The 23,233-nt window shown below is 39.0% G+C and overlaps 1 protein-coding gene across 2 annotated transcripts in view; it reads right to left on the bottom strand.

Annotated features, from left to right (window-relative positions):
* The window catches only part of CELF2 (CUGBP Elav-like family member 2), a 543,235-nt gene that overhangs the window by 448,623 nt on the left and 71,379 nt on the right, over positions 1-23,233 (bottom strand). The window lies entirely within an intron of this gene.

The following is a 23,233-nucleotide window of genomic DNA, read 5'->3' as shown; positions in this document are numbered from 1 at the left end:
CAGAGATGGCATTATCCCACCTGAGAAACCATGAAGTTTTGGTACCTGAGCCAATGGCTACTTAGGAGAACATAGGGATTGAATAACATTTGGATATGAGCAACACAGAAAAATCACTGTTGTTCAGTCAATATGAAATATTTAAAGCAGAGAATTTCCATTTATTCTTCTAAATACAAAGTAGCCTTGTACCTGCTCTCCAGATTCAGATCATACGAGAAAGAAGTTTGACAGTGATGTAAACACAGACTGGCTGCCCCAGTCATCAGCTTTAGGTTTCTGATTTAGGACAGGGAAAGCATAATCCTGCTTGAATATGCAGTCCATGAAAATCCTCAGCTAAACATTGGTGATAGGAAGTCCCAAAATGCAAAGTAAACTGTGACAAGCATCACAAATGTTTGAATTTTGCTGTTTTTGTCAACGTGATCCGAGCTGAGCATGCCAAAAACAGGGGTGAAACTACCAAGGATTTTATTACTGAAGAAGTAATATTAACCTCAGAATTGTTGGCATATGTTTTCTAGACGGGTATTTTTTAAAATATTTTTATATTTGGGTATGCATTGTTGCAGTTTGAAAATCTCCCAAAATTAACTCTCCTGGTGTGGTGCCTGTGTGTTGTTACCTTTAATTAAGTGAGCCATGAATCAAAAGTCCTTTTTCCTCCCCCACTGGCTGTTCACTTCATGTGTTTCCATTTCTTGTCTTTCCCATTTGCCTCCTGTCTGTCTGCTGTGCCCTTTCAACTCCTGCAGGCTTCATCGCCTTCCTTGCCTGCCCACACAGAACCAGGCTCTCAAAAGGGCTCTTCAATACCACCATAGTGAAGGTTAAACCAAGATAAATAAAACCCCCCCCAAACCATCTGTGAACTGATTCCTGTGGTGCAGTACCAGTCTTTGACCGACTCACATCAGAAATCAGATGAGAGCATAATTTACATATTTAAAAAATTTAAATTAGATCAATTTTTTTTAAACCTGGATTACATGAGACTCTGAGGATTCCTTGAACAACAGCTCTACAACAAACTGATCTGTCTGCCTACTACATTCAAAAAATTGATTTTCTTTTCCTGAATGGAAACATTTCTTTGAAAAGAATGAATTCAATTTGTGACACACTCAGTGAGCGTTCTGCATCTGATTCTGAGGTTTTAGAATCTTTTAAATCAATAATAAAACCATTTTAATTTGGCTTAACTTGGTAGGGCATGTGTACTTGTAATTTTCAAAGATTATGAGATCAGGAAGTGGTCCAGGACTAAGTCCTCTGAGTCATCTGACTTCTAGTTTGTCTGTTTTGGGCTTCTCAGCCTGTCTGATCAGAAAATTCATGGGTTTGAATCAACCTTCATAGTTCAGACAAACAGAGTCAGACTTTGGCTCCAAACTGTCTTAGACCACCAGTCTGTGAAGAAAAATCGTCATGTTATTATAAAACAGATACAGTCCAATAACAAATCCAGAGATTTAAACCTATAAAGCTTGGGGCTATAACCACTACCTCACCAGTGAGCTCTGTAATATCCCCATTCCCACATCTCCTTCCTCAACAATTTATTCTTGCTCCAGGTGAGCTTTAAGAAATTCTTCAGCAGCACTAAATGCTTCACGCAGTTCAGGGACACAGCAGGTTAGCTGGTCTGGGCTACAGGTGTTTCAAGATAACCCCTTTGTGTTGGCACCACAGTTATTTATTGGTGCCTGAAATCCCTTTCCCTTGAAGAGTTCCTTCACAACAACCCCATGCAGCACCAGACAAGAGGACATGGTCTCAAGCTGCACCAGGGGAGCTTCAGGTTGGACATCAGGAAGAATTTCTTCACTGAAATGGTGGTCAAGCACTGCAAAGGGCTGCCTAGGGAAATGGTGGATTCACTATCTCCCTGGGAGTGTCCAAGAAATGACTCAACATGGCACTAAGTGCTATGGTTTAGTTGACACAGTGGTGTTTGCTCAAAGGTTGGGCTTGATGATCTCAGAGATATTTTCCAACCTTTATTCTAAGACTCTAAGATGCACTGTAGCATCAGCATAGTGATGATAACTCCAACTGAGATAGTCTGGTTACTTTTGGCTATCATAGTTCACTGATTGAGAATCCTTGATTCAATTTAGTCACTCAATTACATGATTCTTAGAATTGCAGGGGAAAAAATAGGGTGGAAGGAACCTCTTGAAATCATCTGGTCCAATGCTCACATGTTGCTGCCAGTAAATGAAGGTTCTTTGATAAACTTCCACAGAATTTGACTCTAAGCACATTTGTCACCTCTTGTAAATGCAAATTAAAATGTGTTAAACTATCCCGATGGTGATTTAAGAGTATTTGCCTCCTTTTAGAAGCGTGCAGCGTGCAGAAGGTCAGATTACATGGGTCAGCTGGCCAGAAGTGTGACAGCCACATGCAGTCCCCTGGGCACAGGCAGTCACATCAGCATGTCCACAACCAGCACCCAGGAAGCCCAGGGATGAGTTCTCAGGCTGCACAAAAGACATTTCATATTGCTAATAATCCATAGCTAGAGGGAAAGGTTAAATGCTGAGCATTATTGGGATGCAGTCCTTTATACTTCACTTAACTAATTGAATTTGTTTAATTAACAATTTACACACCTGGAGAGAAGTATAAAATCTATTGTTATGTTTGGCATTCTGCCTAAATTGGAAATTACCTATACGTTCTCTAGTCCATATTAAATGGGATTTACTTTGGACACAATTGCTGTTAACAATTAGATGGGGGTATTTTTTTTTTTGAGCTCCATTTTCTAGACTGGCACTCGGGTAAATTTTTTTATCCTTACACACACCTGATAATAAATGAAATCCAGAAAAGTTAGATGAAAGTATTTTTATTATGGATTTTAAACTGTGCTTCTCTGTGCATAACGTAAATTTTCACCCAGATACAAAAATGAGAGACAGAAACTTGCCAGCCTATTTCACATTCGAAGCAGACACACCAGAGTCACAAAACCAGATTGTTTTGCCCGTAACTGGAAGGCTGAAGAGCAAAATCTCATTAAGATTGGTATATGGAAGGAGGTTTACAAGCCATGCATATCCATGAACAGGTTAGTTTAAATGCCTGAGAAATAGATGGGTTTTCAAATATGTGGCTGACAGTCACGGGCTCAGAAATACAAACTAAGATGAACTAAAAACTTGATACTCAGAAATAGATCTGTCTGGGAAATGGTGTTATGGAGAAATGAATCTGCATTCCAGGAAGACTGCTTCTTAAAACCAGTTCTGATCTTCCCATGATTTGGTAACATGGGTTATCCCTGGCATCCCAGTGGATTTGGGTCTGATGCATGTGTTCTCACACAGCACCTCTGAAAATCTGATTTGCATGAAGTAATGCTTGCCTAAGGTATTTAAAAGATTTGTCAACAGGAGGAATATTACTGCTGAAGGAATATTCAAAAGGCTTAGGCTTTCATGCAGTGCACTCTGTAAAATCCCACTTGCTCATGAAAGTAAAGCACATCTTTGCAGTGGTTATTTCCAGCAGCAAGTAGTTGGTGCCATTTTCAGATTTTGTTTGGTTACAATTGTCTGTTATAGATATTGTTTGCCCCTCTTGCTTGCTAAACCTTCTCAATGCCTAGTAGCTTCATACATGCAGATGCAGGGTGGAAACAAAACTTACCCTTGATGTTTGCTGCCAGCCCTTAGGCTTTTCCTGAAACCTAGCAGGAAAAAAACCCAAGACCAGGTTCTAACGGCCTTGGTTTTATAGATTGGACTGGTATCTCATGGGTATTTACTTGATAATTCATCTGAAAAATGAAGAATTACCTTATTGAATGAATCTCTAAGCAGTTAATTGTTGGTCTGTATCCTCTGATAAGACCACATTGGCCTTGACTGGATACTGAAAATAGCATAGATGTATGAAGTAATTTATTTAATTATTAATTCAAGGTTAGAACGCTAATAGAAAGATCAACAGAAGCTATTGCTATGAAGAGTTTAAGCAATCAAAATATTCTGGTTTTATACTGAATAAGTTCCTAATGAACACCACACAGACCAAATATAGAAGAACAAAAGACACAAACTCATTGCAAATTAAGTCTATTTTTCATTAACTTTGTCGCATATGAACTCAGGTATGTTTGAACTTCGCAGTCATTGCAGTGCATTCAAAAAATAATACTGCAAAAATTTCCATGACTTCAATAGAATCTCTATTGTATTAGTAAGTGAACTCTCCGGTGGCCAAAATAATATCTGTAAATACCCATGAATTTCAGCCCAAAACGGGGCAACCTGGCATGATTAAAAGCTTTGGATTCTCAAAGAGCAACATGACTAAAGCAGGACTGTAGCTTTGAGTGGCACCTCACTGGTTTCATTTGCCAGTATTGTTATTTTCCAAGGTAATATTTGATTTACAAGAAAAATGCTTTTAAGTCCCACAGTAAGTCCTACAATGTATCCACATGTATAAAACCCTCAAATTGCCATCATTTGTCAAATGCTAAAGCCGTACCTGAGACTATTCAGTGGCAAAGTAGGAATCTAATGATGTCAGCAGGAAGGAGGGAGGTTAGATTTATAGAGGTTTTAGAGGCGATGCCTCTTGTCTCTCCTCCCTTGTCCCCCTTCTGACTCCCTTTAATTCAGCACTTTGACCACAGTAATGCAGTTAAGCTTCAGTTTATGGCACAGATGCCTCATAAGTCCAGCCTCCATGATTTCATTGAAAGCTCTCTCACGTTAGTAATTTGAATTGATTTTAAATTCCAAAGTATTGTGAAGACGTTGAAATACAGAGCTTTAATGTTAACCCAACTCTCTCCTTATGCTACTCTTTCCCTCCCAAACTGTCATGGTTTTTCCCTTACTTACACAATAATTGCCTAAGTTTTTTTTTTTTTTTTTTTTTTTTCCTGGCTATAGCTAAGGTTCAAACACAGAAGGAAGGCATTTCTGGATGGAAATAATAATGAATGCAACCTGGATTTGAAATAAATTAGACGTGAATGTGAACAACACTTTGTGACTAGGTGATTACCCCAAACTAATCTTTTTCTATTTTTGTTTACTTAATATAATTCCAAGTTATAAAATAAAAAGTAGAAAAACCTTAGGTGGTCATTCACAGACTGTGGTCATGGGAGTATCCTAGCACAGAACTGTTTTCGTCAGCATTGTCCAAGAGCTGTGGAGTGCCAGGTGCAAAAATCTGGTCGTCCTAAATAAGCTAACTGTTGTTTTTAGCAGTTAACTTCATTTTGTAAAGATCCTAGCTCAAGTACAGTCAAGGTTTTGTCTACCATTTGTTTCAAGAGTCTGGAGCAGATCCTTAAATCAGAGCCAAATGTGAATAAAAGCAGTAAATTCTTTGGCAATAAATCCTCAGTAATCTGCATTACTCAAAGATGGGACCTGCTGGAACATCTTCATAACATTATTTTGCCTTCCTTCCCCTCATGTGCAGCATATTGCAGTAATCAATTAACATGATGGAATATTCCTGTGCTGAGACCTTCTTGTAACTCCCATATGGTCAGAATTTAATCTTAATAGCACAGGGTTTTTTTTTTTTTTTTAGTTTTTTTTTTTAGAAGCTGAACTCATCTTGCACAATAGTGATGATGGAAAAGTAAGATTTCAGAGTGATATTGTTGTTTTCAACCTGTTGGTGTTGAATATTTTTGAGAAGTTAGGTACTCAGACAGGACTGAGCATTGTTCATCTGCATGTAAATCACCAAAGTGGGCAAGCAGAAATGGAGGTGCCCAGTTCCATCTCTTGCACTTGAAAATGACCTTGCTGTACCTCTTTAGAGAAAACATATATAAGCAAAGTTGTTGATCTCTTGATCTTGTTTAAATAATTTACTCTTGCCCATCTCAACGCATCCTTTGTTTCCTTTTGTAACTCAAAGGCTTATTCCACTGTAACAAAGTAGGAAATTCTGGCTTATAGCCTGAGTAATACCAGATAGACCTCGGTTCATACAAAGAAAGGACAGTAGCTGATCTTGTGTCTCTTTCTGATTTTAAGGGCTCTCTAGAAGAGCTTAAAAGTGTTGCAGAATGTCATAATTGGAAGTTTATCTGAGTGCATTCACCATGATTATAACATTGAATCCCTAGAGGATCACAACTCTGCAACCAGTAACATCAAAACTCCCTGACCAAATTCCTCTGTAGGAGTTGTAGAAATTGAATTTAGTGTACTTAGTATACAATAGTCTTGTAATAAAACTTATTAAAAACAAATTCTGATTTTTTTTAAGCTTAATATCAAATCGGCCTTCCATGTTCTTTAGGTTTTTTTATATTGAACAAGAAAGTACAACACAATCCCTACTGTTCTTTCTGAATAGATATGGGGAGGTGGAGAAATTGCTTGGTCCATGTATATTCCAGCAGAGGGTGGCAGTACACTACCACACTCCCACAGTAAAAGAAAAGTTGTGCAGTAATATTTATGCCGTCTGTCTTCAAGAGAAGAATACATCCTGCAGATGAATGTGTTTTGGGAGATGGGAGATGGGAATTGGACTGGGAAAATAATCCTCAAATCACTTCAGTGACCTTGCTCAATCCACTCAATCTCCATCTCTCTTTCATCTGAAATATTTTTCTTCCGTAATTACCATCAGCTGATGACTACAAACCATGAAAAAGCTCCCGAGAATAATCGCCTACGAGAATGAATATGGATATCTGAAAATGGGAATCTCTCCTGATTAACTGATGATACCAGAACCATTAGCTTCATCACTAACTGCAGAATAGTCACCAACAGTGTTAAGCAGGATAAACTCTGGAAGACAGAAAGAGGCATTCTGTGGCAGGAAGGATTTCCATGGCTCTATGGACATGCTGATGGTCTCCTGCCTTTCCTCAGTCCAGTTTTGCTTCTTTGTTAGCAGAGTATTCTTCAAAATTTGAAATACCTTGTCATCTCTTCAGCAGAATGTGGATTCCTCTGTTACTGTCTTAGGCTTCCCTTCAGTTTTTATTTTCTTAAATCCTTATTATTATTATTATTATTTTTAATAGAAAGCAGTTGGGAAATTGTTCACAGGCCAGCAAAAGAGGCAGGGTATATTTTTTTCCGTTTGGAAAAATCTTCTTGTTGACAGAAAAAGTAGCAACTGGTGCAGCCTACTTTAAATTACTGCAGTAAAAATACTTTAACACATTGTCAAACTGCAGACCTTGGTGACTCAAGTTTCTATATTTTTTGGATGTGAAGAAATTTCAGTGTAAGAAGAAATCAGTGCATAATAGGAAGGAATACTCCTTCATTATGCAAATAATGAAAAATTATTTGTATACAGAGCATGATTTCTTTAATGCGCTTTTATTTCCCCTCAAGAATTTAAACCAAAGGATTATGCAGGTCAAGAAGAACTTGAAGAACAAAAGCCATTCATGATCAAGCTCTCAATATGGACTTACATTAGTAAAAACATTTGAGTAACATTTTATAATAATAATCTAAGTAGCTTATGTTAACTTCTCTAGTAACCAAAGCCAAGAATAATTTTTGTGCATTCTTTCAGTAGACATTCATTATTTAAATATGTAAAATATGGAAGCAGTGTTCTGGAACTTCTTTTTATTAAGAGGAAAGAAGCTGGAAATGATGCCAGGAAATTTAGGTGAAGAATGGCATGCCCCTTCTCAAAAATAAGAGATTTTTTCAGAGAATCAAGGGAATTAAATATTTCCAGTCAAAATCGTTGCCAATAATAATACCTTACCTTAATCTACCTTAGTAGATTTCAAAGTGTTTGAGACACTTAAGAGTAACCTTCTTATCTGTGAGTAGCTTCCTCTGTAACTTCTTGCAACATCCCCAGCTTTTCCTACAGGAGGTGATATAATTTTCAGCAGGGTTTCTAACTAGCAAATAATGAGCATTAAGTGATGAAATATGAAAAAAAAAATAGCCAGGGTGATCAGAAGCTCAAAAACATTGTCTGGTTATCATTAAGATTACTTTATGTATCAGTTTAGGGGCTTTAAGGGAGGGGAGAATAGGGTGTGAAGTGCTGCAGTCTTAATGACTCCTTTACATCATTGAGCCCTACCTGGTTAATAGAAAACCTTGTAGCAAAATTTCATTGAAGAATAAACAGGACTATAGGAGTAAAAGTAATTTTTTATAACATTCATTTTAATGAAATAAAAAGTAACTGGGAAAGAGTGAGAGTTTCTTGAGAAGAACCAGCTTGTCTCATAGCAGAATAGATTAAAAATCTGTTTCACTCGTATAACTCTGAAAACCCATGATTGAAAACTCTAGCCTTGAGAAGTTACAATACATCATGAGAAAAAGGTGAGTCAACATGTAATGTTTCAATTATAGGATTCTCAGGAGTACACAGGTGGTATAATAAATAAGGTCATGGTCTTTCCATCAGCAGTATCCCTGGTATGTCTGCAGTTGCCTTGAATGGGAAGCAATAATATTTCTGATTGTTAAAAGTTCAAAGTTCAGAGGAGATCAATCTAATATTCTGAAAGATAAATAAAGATTTGTTGTGTAATAAGTACTTATGGCATTTATATGATCTGGTCTGTGTGGTGGTCATCTGGAACATGGGGGAGATCAATATATGCAATATATTGGTAATAGTGACTTTTAAAATATCCTCCCCCCATGCAATGGCATTATTATTTCAAACAAGTGGTTCTAAATGCAGATTTTTTTTCTCCCATCCTTGATCTTCTTGCGATGGATCAACAAATTGAATAGGTTCCCAGTATGGCTACACACCAAACCTGCTAGATTTTACCCTGACCTGAGAGTTTGTGGAGTTGATTCTATTCCCAGCTTTGTCTTCATCTTTACTTGTTAGGCTGTTTTCCTCATCTTTCCACATCTGTATTCTGCCTCCACAGCTTTTATTCCCCACTTTGCTTTATCTGTTTAGACAAGAGGTCCTACAGGCTCTTGTCTTTTGCTGCTGTTGTGGCTTTGGCCTGAGCCAAAACTAATATTCATAGCCTTGAAAGGAAAATTCCATTAGGAATTAAAAAGGATTGTAAGTTCAGGCGATTCTTTGATTTCTTCAGCTCATGTGCATCCGTAACTAATGACAGGCTGACCAACACGATGGTGTAACAAATGTGAAATGTGTTACTGATGTGACAGAGCATTTGCCAGCACAAAATATATTCAAGAGCAGACTGTGCTCCAAAGGAATAGGAATGTGACTTTTAAGGGCCCTACAATTAAAGAATCACCTTGAGAAAACATCTGCTTGACTAGAAAGGTAGAACCAGACTGAGGAGGGAAGTGCTAGAGACTCTTCATTCTCCATTCCTATCTCAGATTTTTTTATTTCCTAGGCACTGAGCAAATTCCAAAAGGAAGATCATCCATAGTAGGGGTGTAGCAAAACTGGCATTGAAGGAGCACAAGTTCACTTTAGGAATAAACAGCCTAACAAGGAGTTCTGCACTGGTGGTTCAATCAAAGAGTCTGCAGGTCATTTATCCAAAGGATTCCAGGCAGGAGGGGCTCAGTGTCCATGGCTATCCATGCACTATGGGGATCTACTGTTTCTTCCTTTTCTGGTATCTTCTGCCTCTGTTAATTCTGAAGTTAAACCTGAAAATTCCTTGAAGTACCACCCTCTACATTTTTCTTGGTAGTTCTGTAGCAAACCTCTGGAACATGACTGCTCCTGTTCTTTAGTGGATATTACACATAGATGAACTACTCCCAGAAGGTTTGTAGTAGGACATGCAATAACTTCAAGGAAAAACAAAAATGTCATTTCAATTCTTTTACTTTCAAAATGGTAAATTCAAGACAGATAGGATTTTCAACCTCCCCATACCTAATCAATTCCTAGCACATGTAGGTGGCACATTATTTTGAGGATATTTTCAATGTATTCAGATACATTTATCACTCAGGTTATTCACTGAATACACACACCTGGTACAGATTATTATTGAGGGAGCCTTATTATCTTTTTCATTTCCTGATCTTGTGCCATAAAAATCCTAACCTTAATGTTGTATTAATGTATTTTTTTTCCATTTTAAAATTTTATCCTAATTTAAAATGCAATTAAAGAAGTCTTTGGGATTTATGCAGTAAGCTAATAGTATTGACAGATCCAGTATCCTTTTACCTCTAAGGCTCTTCTCTACTGAGTTAGCAAATGAGAGGGTGCTTTTAATCACCTATTTAAAGCTAGGAGAGTATCCTGAGAGTTAATTGCTATTATATTGTCATTCAGGACAAAGGAAAAACAACACAATTTTGTAATCATTGATCTTCTATATCATTAAATCTGAAATATGCTTAATTAGGCAGAGAAATAGACATGGTTAATTCAACTATATGGCACTATCAGATTTTGCAGCTACTCTTCCCCTGCCTTGCCTGCTGCAGAAGGGGAGTGAGCTCTTCTGTTCAATGAAAAATGCCCATCAAAACTCAGAGAAAGCCAATAGAGATGGTGTTGTCCAGCTTTATCTACCTGTCATTAAGATTTTTGAAAAGAGACAAAAATGTTGCATTCCCTTTGACATAGTCTAAATCATTACAGATTTGTTGACACTCACTCGGTTGCTTTGGTGGCAATAGAGGAGAGTTTTCAAAGTGGTTGTCAGACAAGAGGAAGATGTATTTGTGAGTGGAAAAGACAAAAGGGAAAATAGATTTACAGAATATACAGAAAGTTGCTTTCATTTATTTTTTTCCCCTTTGTGTGTTTTTTTTAACTAGGAGATGCCACATGCTCTAAAGAAATGTATGAGACAAATACAAACAAACTGCACATAAAATTCCATTTCTTAAAAATTTCTGTTCCAGGAACACCTTCCTCATCACAGGGGTGTTAATTTCATCTGGTTGACAGCTGTGAAAATAAACTATGTATTTAAGCAGCAAAAAACGGAGACAGGAACATTCACATAATGAAATCTATTTTCTATTTGAATCTAAAATCTAAGTGCTGTCCCTTTAAAGGAGACCTTGCTATCTTGATAAAGAAAACTAATGACGTGGCCTTTCTGGGGCTAGTCACATAATAGCCATGGTGACAAGGACCTCTATCACTGAAAAAAGCAGAAGATAAATGAGATTTTTCTAATATCCATTTCACCCATTGTTCACAAGTGTCATGCGATACAGCTTCTATTTATCATGAGATAGTAGATACTGGGCACTGTTTTGTAAAGGAAACCTGAATTACAACATTGTGTTATTAAAAGCCTGTAAATACTCTTTACTCCTTCCTTTTCATTTTGTAACTGTGCCAAAACAAGTGGGTTTTGTTTTATTATTATTATGTTTTATTTATTTAAAGGACCTAAAGGACATTTCTTATATTTATACTGGATGTCCACACAGCTTTTAGCAATAAAATGAGAATACATATTTCAGTCAGCTTGCCTGAAAACTAGTCCCACCTCCCCCAAAAAGAAGGGTATTTCACCTAGACTTCCTTCTCTTAGCTCTCCAGATCTCTTTACAGAAACACAGAACCACAGAATGGGTCAGGTTGGAAGGGGCCACAGTGGCTCATCTAGTCCAACCTCCTTGCCCATGCAAGCTTACCCCAGAGCACACAGCAGAGGATTGTCCAGACCATTTTGGAATATCTCCAGCAAGGGAGACTCCACAGCCTCTCTGGACAATCTGCTCCAGTGCTCGGTCACTGCTCAGGACTGAAGTTCTTCCTCACGTTCAGGTGGAACTTCCTGGGCATCAGTTTCTTCCTGGGCATTGATTTTTGCCCTTTGCATCTTGTCCAATTGCTCAGCACCACTGAGCAAAGCCTGGATCCCTCCTCTGACACTGCAGATACTGAGAGACGTGGATGAGATCCTCTCTCAGCTGCCTCTTGAACTTGAGCAGCCCAAGCTCCCTCAGCCTTTCCTTATCAGAGAGATGCTCCAGTGCCTTCATCACCTTTGTCGTTCTCCACTGGACCTGTTCCAGGAACTCCATGTCTCTCTTGTCCTGAGAAGCCCAGAACTGCACAGAGCATTCCAGATGTGCCTCACCAGGGCTGAGCAGAGGGGCAGGGTCACCTCCCTCAGCCTGTTGGCAACACTCTTCCTAATGCACCTCAGGATACCATTGGCCTTCTTGGCCACAAGGGCTCCTGAACAGCTTGCTGCCACCAGGACCCCCAGGTCAGCCCCCAGCCTGTACTGGGGCCCACCTGGAGTTCCTGGCTGAGATCCACTTAATTACTTAATTACTATATTTATCTGACCTCCAAGACCTAAACCTTCAAAGATAACGTTAACTTGGGTGCAAATAAAGCATACGGTGATATTCAGTCTGTTGGAATTCACACACATCAACAGTCTGAAACAGTGAGACAGAAATCTGAGCCCCCCAGGCTTAGCTTAATCTGTGGGAGGAGCTATACTGATACTTCAGTATCAATGATATTATTCAGACATTGAGTATTACTCTGGTGAACAGAATGGGGCTTGGCCCACTGCATTTCAAAGGGAGAACAGCACTGGAGAATGAAATGTGGAGGAAAAGAAGTTCAGAAGCAAAGGATGTGGGGAGAAAGAGGTGGTAAGGTGAAAGAGCAGCCACGAGGAAAGGTGTGTGATGTGGTTATAGCAGCAACTAAATGTAACAATTTACACTGTGCCAGATTTGCCCCTTGGTCAGAGTGACAATGAAAAGAAGCTTCTGTGCAAAACAGGGATGGTTTATACCCCAGTCTATTGACCCTGTTTCCAAATTTGATCTTCCCTCTCATCTGAATGGCCATGCTATGTCCCTGGGGCTTTTCTAAACCCCTGGCACCTTGCAGCAGGTGTTGAATTTCTTTCTTGGGCACTTTCCGTTCAAATAAATGGTTGGAAAAGCTGTGCAAGATTTTGATTGCTGTTTCAAAGCATGTATAATTTACAACCTGTGCAGCTTTACTCCTCTATGGTCACCTCTGGGGTGTCAGGCAGGCCAGCAAACTATCAGCAAACAGTTTTCTGCACAAGTTGAGAGGAAGGGAAAAATTCTAGTCATGGATATTGGCACAAATCCACTCTCATGAAAACTCCCACTAAATCTTTAATGTCCGGGGAGAACACCTGAAAAAGCCTGTGCTTAAAACACTGACTTGCAAATTGGATCCTCAATTTAGCTACAAATTTCCATTGTGACCAAAGGAATTGTGCTTGATTTGTGTGTCTCTGCTTCTCTAGAAAGAGTATAAAGCTTTCTGCTTCCTATTTGAAGCTGCAAGCTCCTGGCAGTTAGGGGTGGAAAAATATTTTGCCCAAATAAAATACCTATAAAGATAATAGCAATAGCTGTCTCTCAGGCAATGCTTTTCATCTGCAGATATTAATGCATTCTGCAAAGTATCATTACCTTAATTTATAAAAGCAGAAACTGAGGCACAGGAAGGGAAAATTACGTGTCCAAGGTCATGACAGGAACATCAGTCTGATCTCCCAAGTCCCTCATTTCTGTGCTTTACTATGTCCCACAATGAGGTCTTCCTGGGACACATGGAGTAATAGTGATGATAATGAGCACACAGATATCTCCTTTGAAAGGTCTCATCATATATCTGCCTGCATGCAACTCAATTTATACACCTTGGAAGGATGAAGGCTGAGTCAATATAGCATTAATGCAATACCCTGATGGCTGTTAGCTTCAAAGACATCTTTTTCATGAGAAACAAGACTTTGAAAGGAGAGCAGTCACGATACGCAGAAGTGCCACCTTTTAAATTATGATCAAAGTTGAAAAGTGGTGTAAAGTTGTCAAGAGACCTATATATTGGTTTATAGACTGTGTTTACTAGATCCATTGCTTCATGCATGGTGTTTCTAGCCTGCACATTCTAGTGATAGGTTAGAAGAGGAATTTCCTGTTTTTTACTCTTGGGACATGAAATGGAACAAAGGACAGTGATGCAGTTCAGATGCTATAATGAACAGAAGAGACTTAAATAAGTTCCTAGTACTGACCTAGACTTACAGAGGGGCACCAGTCTGTCAGTGGTGTGAGATTTCTGACTACGTTTTGGAACTATATTGGCCTTAATATTGTAAGCCTGAGGTACCTTTTTCTGTCCACTGCATCATCTTCTGTCTCTAATAGCCTTTACAACTTTAAAACCCCCCATATCCCCTTAGAATTCTTGGGTTTAGGTTAAATAAACCTGGAGAAATTGATACATTGCCATCATTACTCTTTGGGATCTTCCCAGAAGAACAAAAACTAGCCAAAGAACTGCAACTGAGATTTTTGTAGGTATTATATTGTCCTTCTGAGTGGTTTCTGTCCCTCTGGGAGCTGGGTCATCTGTGGTTTCAGTGGACAGCCTTTTCTCCCTTGCTGAGGTTTTAATGGAGACTCTCAATACAATCTAAACCAGAGCAGAACTCCCTGAAAACTCTGCTTGTTATCTCACTCTAATTTGATAACAAATCGCTGTTGCTTAACAACTCAAATGATTTTGCCCCTTCCCTCTCCTAATTTTCCTTGTGAGAACATCCCATAAAGCAACGTCAAAAACAGTACAAAAAGACAAAAGACCTGCTTTCAACTGCTTCCCCTTTGTCCCCAAACCTTCCCATCCCTGGTGGGTGGCATTTAGATTGTTTTGACACAATTTCTGCTAGGTGAATTTATGCTAACATCTGTAAGTACCTAGATGAGTGTGTTTCCACTAAATAGTTCCTAGAGAATAATGAGGTAGGAGATATTGTAGAGGTTGTCTTCAGCAGCTGGGCCTTGGAGCTCCTTAAGACTGTCCAGAAGGAGAAACAAATAGGAAGGATGAGGTCAGAGCACAGAAGAGTTACAGGGAAAAGCAGGATTTGCCACTTGGCCTGTGATAAGCTGGGTAAGGAAAAAGGATGGTGGAAAGCTCATCTGGGGCTGCCTTAGAAGCAGAAATTAGGAGCTGTTTATTTTTTTTGAGGATCATTATTTAAAAGGCAGTGACCAACAGAAGGTGCTACAAGAAAGACTGTGATTACTAATGATGCTCTGTCATCAGTAAGTCTGAAAAGCTACAGCTGGGGAATGCCTCAGTTAGATGGACATTCATTAATGTTTAATATCTGAATCATAATCCCACAGGAGCAAGAACCATCCCATGTACAGTGTATGTTTTCTTGAACGTGCCCCAGTGACAAATATATCATATAAATAATTTTTCCTGTACATGCACTCTGCAAAGTATTCAGAAAACAAAAAAAAAAGTTGTATTGCTGCATGCTGCAAGGCTCTCAGATACTGCATTAGATGTGGTGTAACAGATGAATGGAATGGGAGTTTTCCAAGAAAAACTTCCCTGGGGAAAGAAAAATCACAACTAAAATTTTCTGCAACTTTTATCTAAGACAGTTTGGAAGACCTTGCCATAGTCAAAAATACAGCACCATGAATGGAAAATTATATTAGCTCTTAAAAGAAAATCAAGATGTTTAGGTGTTATATTTTGTTACCCAGTGAGACTTTCATAACTTGCATGCCAATCACCAAGAGACAATACAAAGGAAATAATATTTGCTTCTAGACAATACATATTTTAGTGGTTTATGACTAATTATAAACCTGGAAAGGTGTTGTATGTGACACTGCTGAAGCTTATTCATCACAACAATGTCAGAGAAAGCAATTTCTGGAAATGTTGTTTGTTATTTGGTTTATCTTGAGTTATAAAGTGGAATAGAGAACAATTTCAGACCCCCTTCAGTTTGCACCGATTTCTGCTGAACACAGAAGAAATATCATTATGATTTGCATGTGCAATACAGCCTGAAGAAGTTTCTTGGCAGGCTATGATCTCTAGGCTACTGCTTTGGAGCTGTTATGGCATCGAAATGATCCATTTTAAAGCTACTTCTTGTATTCTCCACTCTCCAGTAGCAGAATGTTGTGCAGTTTCCTCTGTGGTCACAAGGCAGACAGGAGTTATTGGTCTTTCAGAGTGTACTATTGGTGTTATAAAACACTGCACATTGGTATTTCAAGGCAAAGAAACTGGAAGGTTGCCTGGAGAACATTTAGTGTTTGCATGTGATACTTGTCTCCATAGGTGACTTACTGGATCTGAGCACAGGATGATGAGAGCTGAGAGCACACACTGCCCTGACAGGAGGTGACAAGGCGCAGCTCTGTGTGTGCTGCAGCCACAGAACCTCAGCATGGCTGGGGTTGGAAGGGCCCTTAAAGTTCCTCAGGTTCCACCTTCCCTGCTGTGGATGCTCCTGTGTCTCCACAGGGCACAGTGCAGGGCTCATTTCCACACACTCAGTAAATTAAAGAAATATGCACAGGACGGGGGAAGAAATGAAACCAGAATTCAGATGGAATTTTGTTTGAGATCATCACAGGTGAATTCATAGACACATTGCAAGATGCTTAATAGAGTGCAGTAAGAGAGAAAGAGCTTTTTCTGCACAAGACTTGAGCCTGAGTGTCTTTTCAGAACTGACAAGAGATAATAATGTTGTGTTAAAGAGGTAAACAAGCAACTCTGTTAACTCTCATGGTTTTAGATCAGGTCTTGCAATATTTGATTTTTTTTCCCCTAGCTTAATGACTCCAGTGACTTGAAAAGAATATCTGTTTTCATTTCTTTATGGTTGTGGGAAAAATCTTTTCTCACCTCAAGAAACTTTAAAACTGTAATATCTCAAGAACTGGGAAGGGAGCAAAAAGCCTGCAGACAAAAAGACTATTAAAATAACTTTTTGGAGTGAACTCATGATTTTTTATTGCTTGGAGTCAGCAACATGGGGAGGTATTGTGTGCTTTTTCAGCTCTAAGAAGTGATTTCTCTCTGTACTGACCTGAGTGTTTTTTTTAAGCTGCTGTGTCTGAAGCTGCTAATAAAACATTAGCCTCAGAAAACAAGTTAACATGCTTTAAAACTCCACTGCAATTACAGTCTGAGGCTTCAGCTTCTCTGAAAAATTCCTCTCCAATTTTGTTTTGGAGGAGTTGGGTGGGAAGCACAGTGACAGTCTGGGTTGGCAGAGCAGGGGCTGGGATGGAACTCGTGCCTGTGGTGCAGAAGGGTCTGGAGCCTCCCAGAGCAGCAGAGTCAGTGAGCCACCGTGGTCACAGGGAGAGCCCAGCAACCTGGAATCTGCTATGCATGGCTACAGGGATGTTGTGAGGATTTAATTAACACTTGGAAAGCGTTCTGAGGTCCTCAGATGACAAGGTTTACAGAACTCCAAATGACTGTTATTATATCCCCTCTGTGTTTGTGGTGGCAGATAGCCAGCAAGAAGAAACCTTCAACCAAAACCAGGCATTTTTCCCAAAACCTTTGTTATTCTAGGCTACTGTTGGAAAAAAAGGTGGATCTGTATCCAATTTAGTGAGTGTAAATTACAAGTGGCTTTGTTGGGATCCCTCTGTACTTTTGAGCGTGATACACATAGCCAACAGCAAGCTGTCTTGCTGCCCGAGTATATAGTTATTACCCAGCTAAATCAGAGAACTGGGTGAAAGCTCTAATATTTGAGTAAAACCCATCTATCTGTGACACTTCTTTGATAGAGAATACCACAAACAAATCATTTCCTCCATCTGCAACTTGCCTATTTTTGAAAACAGTGTTCATCTTGTCAGACCCCAGCATATATGCTGAAAACAAAACCCAAACAAAATAAAACCTAAAAGCAATGCTTTGCATGTCACACTGGATTCTTCCCTAGGAGAAGATGAACAGTAAGTAGCAGATCTTAACCAGGGGCCTTAAGGTTTGATATGAAACTTTCCAGATATTGTGATAATAATATTAGAACATATCTATAATAGATTCTTCTATTCCAGTTGCACCTCCATGTATATAATCCATGTGGGTCTCTTGCAACTCAGGATGTTCTGTGATTCTTTGAGTCTATTGTACCTGCACAAAGAATGGACATAAAGACTTTGCTAGCAAAAGAGTCAGCAATAAAACTGACTTCATACGCTTTGGCCTTCTTTTCAAGTGGCACAACTGCATTCACTAACCAGTGAGTTCCACAGGTAGCAGCTATTTTCAGTCCTGCCTTTTTGCAGAGTCTCAGGAGGAGGACTCAGTTAATGCCTAAATATACACGTATGTGGAGAGCATTAAATCCTCCTTTCCAGCAACCTTCCTCTCACAATTTATCCAGCTTAAGTGATATTGATGTGACTCATATGTTTCTATTGTGTTTTTATGCTAAAAACATTTCTACAGTGTAAACACATACAATTATATTGCAGATGACTGATTCATTGCTTTTTCCAAATTGATCTATACCACCATGCAAGGCTATTAACATAACCAAACTCTAGATCTGATTTTATTGCAGAACTCAAAGCTGCTTAAAAAAAAAAAGTAGATACAGAAATGTTAATATATTCAGCAGAAGGTATTTTAAATAAATATCTGTCAGATAGTTAAATCTGGTGTCTCTCTAGTGTTAATTATGGAGCAATCAGAAGAGGACAGGGAAAAGAATATTTATTGCAGGTTGAAAAGCCAGTTATTAGGTCTGTATCACAGCAAGCCATCCATGTGGACTTACCTTTAGAAACTGTCTTTCTGGTGATGGATTGATTTTTTATAAATATTTTTCAACCCATATTTGAATTAAGGACAGTGATAAGTGGAAAGGAGCTATTCAAAAGCAATTAAAAGCCATGGACAGACGAAATACTCATCTAGAGAAAAGAATGTAAGCCTTTGCCCAGCTTCAAAGAGAAAAATAAAATCTTCCACAGTCAATGAGAGCCCAACATCCTGAAAACTACACTTTCATACAGCCCAAACACATGAGGCATTTTGACAGCTAGCTCCCATGAGCTTCCATGGAACTTATAATTCCGAAGACATGTATGGATCCTGGCTTGACACCTTCCCGGATCTAAAGTTACAAATGTGTTGGTTAGAACCGAAATTTTCATCTGTGCCCAGGGAATTTTGGAGCGAATGACTTATCCCAGTTTAGACCTACAGCTCACACCTGCCTGACCAGAACCAGATGTTGGAAATTAGCAAAATTAGCAAAGTGGCAAAGTTGTGATTCTTGTGTGGGGTTTGCAATGAAAAAAACCAATAAAATTTCTCACCTTCTTAAACTGAACTGAATTTTTACTTATCAAAAGGAAGTTGTGCGCAAAGGAAGGTTCAGCATTTGCTGTCCCCAAAAGTCCTGTATGCTGCCTACTTCTCCTTGTGTAAGCTTGTTACCAATTGTCCTGAACTCAGTAGGAAATCTGTGGGTCAAATCAGGTGAGACACAAAAAAAAATAAACATTTCTGGCAGAAATTGCAGAAAAAAAGTACTGATGAAGGATTTCATTTTTGGCAGCTCTGTGATTTGCAAGAAATCAAATATTACAAAAGAAGTTAATATAATTGCTGTCTTCCTAGTGCAGTCCTGGCTACCGTGAAAAGCAAAGTGCCACGTTCCTGCATGGCTGGAAAACCCCCTGATATTAACAGGAAATGAAGCGCTGTCCTTGCATCCCAGTTCTCACCATGAAAGATGTGGCTACAGTGACAAATCCAGCCTCCCCCTGCTGCACATACATGTTTTTAAGACCAAAGGCATGCCGTGAAAAAGACCTCTTTTTGCTTTCCCATTTCCATTACAGAAAAGTGTAATTCTTGAGTATTCTGCAGCACAAAAGTCACAAAATCCAAAAGTAATGTATCCAAAACCATGAATATAATGCATAGTGATTTCACAGTGCATCCACACTCCAAAATGCAGTCTACTGATGCTGACAGAAAATACTACACATATAGAAATGGACCCGACTGTAGGGTGCCTGATAGCAGCAACATTTGATGATTTTGGTCTTTCTGAGCACAACTTATCCCAGCTGATATATTGGTAAGAGCTTTTCACATTGGTAATGGCAGTGTCTCTGTATTTCCTGCATAATTCCCTTTTCTCCATGGTACAGGTCACATTAAAATAGGCATTCAGATTACTATCCAGGCTTGCCGTTCTTTTCATGTGATTTTTCTCCATATATATCACGAGCCACTGTTCTCCCATCATGAGTAGTGCTGAAGTTCACTGCTGATGGACTTTAGAACTTTAGGGCTAGCAAAGCTCATTGTTTTAAAAACTCTTTTTAATCTGATTTTCCAGCTGTCCATTAGACAACTGGCACGAGCATGCTCCTATGAAAAGTTTAATTCTCTCTCTTGGACAGAAAAGCAACTGCTAAGAAGATGCTTAGTCACTTGCATATTAGAGGACACCTCATCTGATGTGTAATTCTTCTGTGGTTTGTTGAGTCTTTGTTAATCTTTTTGTTCCACTGAAGACTCTTAGGAAATACAGTTTTACATGAGCATATCTTACACATTGCTTGAAATTAATAGGATTGTGGATTTTAAAACCATGGGAGACCGTTATGATTAACTAGTTCAAGCTCTACCTAGTCTGAGTTTCTGCACAGCACAGGTCATACTTCATCCAGGGATTTCTGTCTGAAGCCCAGCTCTGTGTTGTTAAACTAAGATGTATGTTTTATAAGCACATCTGATCTTGATTTAAGGACTACAATAACACTTAGTAATTTGCCCCAGTAACATATTATACAGTTAAAGGATAAATGAGTTCCCCTTTATTCCTAGTTTGAACTTTTTGATTTCAGTATGCAATTACTAGACCTTTTCCTGCCTCTGTCTGCTAGATTAAAGGCCCCTTCAAACTCAGCATAAGTACTTGTACAAATAGATAGTGTGATTTAAGTTACTTACAAATCTGTTCATTGTAGCAGCTAAACAGAAAATTCCTTTGCTACCAGTATTAAACTGGTTTCTTTAGTGCTGTGGGGCTTTTTTTTCTGGGCTTTTTTTTTTTTTCAGAGAAAATACTGTTTTATGGGATACAATATTGTTAATTTATTGATTTTTTTTTTTAAAGAACAGTCAGGTCAGTCGAGCAGCTTTCAGCAGAAGTGTCACAGCCACAGACATCCAAAAGAGGAATCCCTAAATCGCCTTATTCTCCCTTCTAACACTGATAATGGATGATGGTTCCAGCCATAGGCAGGGACTGCTGTCACTAGGCCAAGCTGCTCCAAACCCCACCCAGCCTTTCCCTGAGCACTGATGACTTAAAAGACCTGCTGTAGGCTCTGCACCATCTCTGCCACCCCAAGGACACCAAAGGACATCTCAAGGGACCCTGAGTGTCTTTCTGAGCAACAGACTCTTGCCTGCTCTATTTGAGAACTGAATTGTTGAGATCTGAGCTAGACAGTACAGGCTCTTTCTGGAGTCACTAGGGAGAAATGGGCCCCTTCACAAGATAATCCCTTTGACATAAAAAAATTGGACAGTTTTGCAGAAAATTACTAGCTCTTAAGAAGCTGTCCTTTCTTTCTGTAGACTGTGCAGGAGACATGCATGATTTAGAGAGGCAATTGTTAGATACCTGATTTAAGGAACTTGAACTTTGTCCTCTGTGACCCTCACTTGTGCCCTTTGAGACAAAATGATGCTTGGGAGTAGCCCTAGGCCATTTACACAAGGTTTCTGTTCTATCATGAAAGAAGTGGTCATGACATTAAAAGACAAACACTAGAGCTGATTACCATCCATGTTTGACATACATTAAAAATTAACTGAATATTAATTTACAAGACAAAGAATGCCGTAATAGGCTGTCAATATATTCAATTTAACATGTACAACATATGACCAAAGAAAGCCACCCAAGGTATTGTGCTGCCTGAATTCCTCAATAAAATGGCAACCTTTAGATGTATGAAATATACATTCTGGGGGAAAAAAAAAGAGGTAAGAATGAAAATCTATAGCTGAGAGAAACACAAGCCCAGAGGGAAAATTCAAGATCTGTTTATGTGTAATTGGGTTTTGCTTTGTGAAAATCTTGACAGCTAGAGGAGCTGCCTCATTGCATGAGACTGTTAATCACATTCAGGGATCTACATGCTGCTAACTGCATACAAAATTCCTGGAGATTTACAGCCTTTGCTCTGGTTTTACCTCATTTACACCACACATCACCCTATAGAAGTATCTCAGCACACATGTGGGATTTAAGTTTGAGAATTATCTCAGAATCTTAATGACTAATCCTGAATGATGAAACTGTGAGTCCGAGCACTGTTGCACACCCTGAAGTAATTTGAGTTGTGACAGTTTGTAACTCATACTGTAAATCGATGAAGCCAGAGATGTATTTTCTTTAATTTGGCTTAGGCCCATATGTATGCTGGATTAATAAAAATCAGTACAGACAGACAAAATTTTGCATTAACACGTTAGTTATAGTACAGCATAGTTTCATAATCAGTAGTTTACGAGTGAAGTTACAGCACATTTGTAAAGGGAAGGCTGCAGCCTGAGCAAAAAATCAGCAGCACTCTGAAATATCAGCATATCATGATCCTTCTGACTTCGACAGCAAAAAAAAAAGAGAACATCAATGAGATATGGATTGGATACCAGTGAGCTTCCTCCTTTCAGAGTCTCTCTGAGCTTCAAATTCAGTGCTGTTTGCATCCCTGTTGTCCTTTCCTATTAGTATTTCCTTGCTCTGCCTTAAAGACCTTGCTTTCTCACCCAATCTGATATTTTGTTCCTTAGAATGCTCCAAACCTGAATAATTAGGGAGTTCTGTGGTGTAGGTTTGAACTCCCTCAGCCTGAGGATGTTTAACCACATTGTCCCCTTCAAAATTCTCACCCAAGGCTCATCCTTAAAAGCAGCTATTCCAAATCATTAAACCAAGAGGTGTCAGCAGATAACACAAAAAAAAAAAGCAGATGACAGGACACGAGATTTGAGGGATACTTATTTGAAGATTTCAATGTCAATATTAACATTGTCTTATGGAACATTTGGGAATGTGAACCCTGGGAAAAAAGAAGGTAGAGAAGAGAGGAAGTTTAGTGTACCTTAGTTTGTGCCCAATAAGTATGAATAATGAGGGGAGATTGGTGCTTCTTTAATGTAGAGCCAAGTTCAACTTTAAATGCAAAATTCTTAGAGTTTGGAGTGTTCTGAGTGAGAATATCTTGAAGATGAAGCACTTTATGCCTATTAGTGCAAGTCATGGGCCAGAAATCAGAGTTTATCAGGAAAGCCAGTGGAAAGTGGTTAGGCAAGGGATTTCCACCTTGCCTTGGGAGCTTTTGTTCTTGCCTTTTGTTCTTGCAGTAATATAAATGGAGCAATGGAAAGGCATTCTCATCCAAAATGCTTGCAAAGCTGTGAGGCACCCAGGTTAACCATTCCCAGCCGTGGGGTGTCT

The sequence above is a fragment of the Motacilla alba genome, chromosome 1A, assembly GCF_015832195.1.
Source record: "Motacilla alba alba isolate MOTALB_02 chromosome 1A, Motacilla_alba_V1.0_pri, whole genome shotgun sequence".
Lineage (NCBI taxonomy): Eukaryota > Metazoa > Chordata > Aves > Passeriformes > Motacillidae > Motacilla > Motacilla alba.
The sequence above is the reverse complement of the archived record's forward strand: the minus strand, read 5'-3'. Positions and strand labels throughout refer to the sequence as shown.